A 6,000-nucleotide genomic window follows, 5' to 3' on the forward strand; every position below is an offset into this window, starting at 1 on the left:
AGTGCCCATCATAGCATACCATCTTGTCAAGTTTGAATGTGGGAGCATCAGATGAATTGAAACCACCCAAGTTATTAACATTAACTTTTATTGCAGAAAAGGAAAAGTAAATAAGAACAAATCAATAAGAACAAATAAGAACAAATGTCTTTGCATTTGGGGATAAACAGAGGCCGCTTGCCTTTCCAGCAACAACACATTTACAGGTAATCAGTGATAACCTCTCCCAACTCAATTCCATCAGAATCTGTTGTCAATAAGGTCTGTCTGGCTTTTTGCAGGTGACACTGCTTTACCATATCATGATGAAGGTGATGTTCCTCCTGTTCACTATAATAGTTTTCCTCCTCAGAAGACCAGTGCCAGTCTCACTGTTCCTCATTGTCTGTCGCATTCATTTTTTGACTGCTCCAGTAGATCAGAGCTCAGCTTGCAAAGGTAATGCAGTGCATTCTGTCTGTGCTGTCCTGCAAGGAGCATCCAGACCTATCCATTCAAGGGAAATCCATCTTGTTGAGACCTACTATCTGGCTCATGATGCCCCGGTGAAAGAATGGACTGCATTGTACCTATGCTTGGCATCAACATTTGCAATGATAATGTCATGACCCAGATTGCTTATGCCCATTATTTTTAATCAACGTAGCTGCTCAATGCATGAGGTACACATGCCAGGTTTTGAAATTACAAATGTTTTAACTCATTTATGTGAAAGTGCAATTGTCCCTTTTGGGCCTCACATCACTCACAAGTGGAGCCCACTCCCACATACAAAGCAAACTTACTCCAACAACTCTGGGTATGCTAGCATTTCTTATTTGCATTGTATGGCTATTTGGTTCAAGTAGAAGCAGATTGTTTGCTGCGTAAGCTACTGTAACAAGCTGTAGGTGTCAAATTGACGTAGCATGGCACCATAGCCCCTCGCCATTTACCAGCAAGACTTCCATCTCAATATTACAATCTTTCGTGGAAAATTGGACATTCTTTCTGCAATGTCAAGAATCTCACTTTTCTGTTCAAGCAGTATTTTCACAGCTGTCTCAGCATTGCCTATGGCATTCAGAAGCTGTGAAAGTTCAGCTCTTTGTCTCTGGAGGTACCAGACAAAGGAGCAGAGAATACTCTCATATTTAGGTTTGGGGGATAACATAGAATCACCTCTTGACAGCACAGGAGGCATCCAATTTGGACCAATGTGCCTGCACAATGAATATATATGAATACATAGTATTACATAATATAAAAATGTGAATGTCATACTTTTGTTGATCAAACTCTTTGCATCAGAGTGTGATCCTGTTATGAGTTCAGAAATATGATCACTCAAGTCTCATCATGCTGCACAGAAACTAGTTGCTCCATTATATTTGTAACTGACAGAAACCTACAAAAAAAAAGGAACTACTGTTCATCAGAAATACTATAATATATTTCACAGACAGTAAATTACTTCAACATGCAGGCCCTGTTATTATTATCAATGAATACAGTTTGTGCACTAATACAAACTGCAAGGAAATTAAGGGCTGTTTGGGTTGGAGGTTAAACATTTTCTGAAGGCTCAGAATCTCTGGTTTTCTTAAAATAGATATAGTAAAAGATAATACATCTTTAACATCCACCTAAACAATCAGGCAGTTGTTCAAAATTACTTTAACACTTCATCTGAAGGATAATGTTTCTAGCAAGAGGTCAATGCTTGACCTGGAGGATCTGCCAAGATTGTGCATTCAGGTCTTAGAGTGGGACTTAAATCCAGATCGCTGTCAGCTCATCAACAGACTGGCACTGGGCTGCAAAGAGCTTTTATATCATTGGTAAAGATTCAGGGTTCTGATGCTCTTCCTCAAGGTTTAAAGTCCAACTTCATTGTTTGTCAGCAGAGTCAGCTGTCAATCATTATACACTTAGCATAAGCTGAAACTGTGCACCTGAAAGGGACTCTAGTGGTGCAGTGGTAGTGTCTCTCCTCTGAGCCAGATAGCTCGAGTTCGACCTGTTTCTGATGTGTTTTATAAGATCTCTGAACAGGGTGATTAAGAGATATCTAGACTGCATACCCGTTTGCTGTGCAATTGGCAATCCCACCTCTGGGCATTTCATCTCCATTTCTTATCAACTAAGATGATTCTAATGGGCACTGAGTCAGTCTTCCCATATGACTGTAAATTTGAAAGAGCTCCACCTTCATCAAGGACTTTAGCATTATTTAAAATTAGACCATGCACTTTGATGGTCTATCCAAAAATAAAAATTCAGAAATCGTTAATCTTTTCCTGTCTATCCACTGAAACCTTCAATTGCTTGGCAACAGAAAAAATTCTAAGATTAATACAGAAGATCCTTCCATGTAAAAAAAATTAATAAATATTTCTTGAAGAAATAATTACCATGTGGGAATGTCCATTCAAATCACTATATACCCATCTTCCAACCCAACCTGCTCTTCATTTCACTGCAGTTTGTATTACTGCAACAACTGTGTTTAATGATAATAACAGGGCCTGCACGTTGAAGTCATTTATTTGTGAAGAATGCTATGGCATTTCTGTTGAATATCATGAGGTCCTTCCTAATGCACTTGATGAAACTATCAGCTTCCATTGGGCATTTTTCATTACACATAGGACTGCTCCTTGAGAGATGCATGCAAGGCTTAGCCTGGCGAATAACACCTGACAAGTCTAGGCCCAAAACATCAGTTTTCCTGCTCCTCTGATGCTGCTTGGCCTGCTGTGTTCCTCCAGCTCTCTACCTTGTTATCTCTGACTTGAATCAAGTGTTGCTTTCAACGGGTTATTTGCTTAACTGGAGCTGAATGTACTGCCAGGGAAAACTCAATGTGCTGTTGTTCTGACAAACCAAGATAATCAACAGCTCCCTAAGTACTAACCCCACATTCATTACAAACGACATCTGATTTACAGATTGGCACAGGCAAATGACCGTCAGTCCTCAGTAATGTCACTAATACTTCTCCTGGTCGACTGTGTGTCGATATTATTACTGCTGTCTTTATTCAACTTCATAAAAACAACATTATTCTTGCCCTCTTCTTTCCTGTCTGTTGCAGTGGCACCGATTAAAATTCGAAACTAATGGAATGGAGAGACAGAATGAGTCCAAATTTGTCTTTAGAAGTACTGGAAAAAGCACACAGTGAAAGCAGCAGAAACTGGGCAAAAATCTCAACAACATATTGCCTCTTGACTTGAAGGACAGGATCAAGAAGAGTGAACATTGGTCTGTTCATGTGTTGCAGGGCCATCAGCACCACATGCCAAATGCATCATAATACCTGTCCAGCCTGTGACAAACATATCTGACTAGCTCTAGTTCATCTCCCTCTGACTACCTCGAAAATAAAAGTCTAACAAGCATCGGAGTTTGTTACCCCTGAATACACTGATCATCATCGATCATTTATACTGCAACATCACCATCTGTGAAACTAAATTTATTGAAGTGTTTCTGAAAATAAAGTTTAATTCCTCAGACACCAAGAAAGAACAGAGTAAGCTCTGTTTATTTATATAACACCTTTCATATCCTCAGGATGGCCATTGTGTTTTACAGCCAAAAAATACTTTTGAAGAGCTGTGTTTTATAGACAAGAACAAAGCAATAAGATGAAAATAGTCAATAAATCTGTCTTGCTAGTGTTGATCCAGAGATGAAGGTTAGCAAGAACACCCGAGGTCTCAGCTCATTAGATACAGCCATGGAAAATTTAACATCTACCTGAACAAGTAACTTGGGGCCTGGATTCGTTTCTCATCTGAAAGATGGCACCTTTAACGTTCTTGAGCTGCTTAGAAATGCTCCTGATTTATGCATTGAAATCTTCTACTTGCAACAAGCCACTTGTCTTAAAAAGGATATTCAGAACTCACCGATAAACATAACTCCCATTGATACAACTCCATTCACATAATAAAATGACCCAAAGCACTTCACAGAAGTAAAGTCACACAGCCAGCTTTCTAACGCTACAACAGCTTGGAAAGGTATGAGATTTGAAGGACTTTAGAAAAAGGGGAGAGGGTCAACAAAGTGAAGGGATACAGGGAAATCATTTCAGATTGTGCATTTTAAATTGTTGGAGACCCCATGCAGGAGTAACATTCATAAAGCACTAAGCAAAGGGCAAAATTATTGTCATATGGTACCAAGGAAGAGTGCAGGGTTAGGAATGGGCAAGGCCACAGATTTGAATTTGGCAAGTGGGTAACAGAAATCGGCAAGCACAAGAGAGATAAGAGAGCAGTAAGTGTTCAGTAATATAATGCAGGCAGTGAAATTCTGGATGGGCGACAATGAGCTTCACACTGGCATTTATTGCCTTGACTGTTTGAAGACACAAAATGAGCTTTTCGACAACACTGAAGGTGACTTAGAATATAAGCTTCCATATAAAGATAGGAACAAGCTGTCTTAATGTAAGGTTGGACGTGGGGAATGAAGCCTCTCTCAGAGTCATGAAGGATGCAGGAGAGAGCTGTAAAAAAAGCTGGGACAAGGAATTCTTTCTGGCAGAAGCTGTAAAGGATGAGATAATCTTGTCACTGTTAAGTTGGAGAAACTTCTTGCTCATCCACAACAGGATGTGGACATGCAGCCGGCTATTGCAATGGAGGTCAAGGATGGTGTGAGAGATCTAGATCTTTGAACCATCACTGTACATCACTTTGAACCTGAGTCTGTGCCAACAAATGAGACTGCCAAGGGGCGGAGATGTAAACAAGGATGGGCAATGGCAAAACCCTGGAGTTGACTTGGTGGAAAAAAGAAACAAGTGCATAAGGAAAGACAGTGGAAGAAGATGGAGTGATCAACCATGTTTAATGCTGTCGAAAATAAAAGAAGACACAGGATATCACAGTCTTAGATGGAAAAGTATCTGTAATGTTGGAGCAATCTTAGGGTTATTGGCAGGATAGAATCCAGACGGAGGATGTGGAAAAAAAAAGAGAAGGGAGAAATCAGAACTCAGCTTGGAGGTGGCAACACCTTGAAAGGATTTCAGAAAACAAACAGAAGTTGGAGATGCGATCGTTGTTAGGGGGAAGGAGTCAAGGATTTTTTTTTGTGACAAGAAAAGCACTGATAGTTTTGAAAAGTACTGGATTGCAGATAAGGAAAAGGAGAGGATCAAAGATTCACTATGAAGATGAACTTACGAAGGGTAGGGTCAGACTGAAAATGAGAAATCGAAGCAGGATTAGTCTACAGAGCCCCTCATGCCATTGCTACCAGTCAGTATGATCACAGTAGACTTTCTGAATGAACACTGCTGTGCATATAGAATCATAACATTTTACAGCACAGAAGGAGGCTATTTGGCCCTTCATGTCTGTATCAGCTCCTGAAAGAGCCAACTAGCTATGCCCATTCTGCATCATGAACTCCATGGCCCTCTAAATTAATCACTTTCAAATATATAGTTCACGGTTATGTCACACAGTCACAGCAGGGAAACAGACACATTGGTCCAACTCATCGGCACTAACCAAATATCCTAAACTGAACTAGCCCCATTTTCCAGAATTTGGTCCATATCACTCTAAACTCCTCCTATTCAAATACCCATCTAGATGTCTTTTAAATGTTGTAATTGTACCAGCCTCCACTACTTCCTCTGGCAGCTCGTTCCATACACGCACCACCCTCTGCACGAAAAAGTTGCCCCTCAGTATCCTTTTAATCTTTCCCCTCTTACCTTAAATCTACGCCCTCTAGTTTTGGACTCTCCTACTCTGGGGAAAAGGCGGCCTTGACTATTCAACCTATCCATGCCTCTCATGATTTTATAAACCTCTATATCGTCAACCCCTCAGCCTACCATGCTCCAGCGAATAAAACCCCATCCTGTTCAGCATCTCCGTATAGCTCAAACCCTCCAATCCTGACAACGTCCTTTTAAAGATAGTAGGAACTGCCGAAGCTGGAGAATCTGAGATAACAAGGTGTAGAGCTGGATGAACACAGCAGGCCAAG

The sequence above is a fragment of the Rhincodon typus genome, chromosome 23 (genome assembly GCF_021869965.1).
Source record: "Rhincodon typus isolate 14 chromosome 23, sRhiTyp1.1, whole genome shotgun sequence".
NCBI lineage: Eukaryota > Metazoa > Chordata > Chondrichthyes > Orectolobiformes > Rhincodontidae > Rhincodon > Rhincodon typus.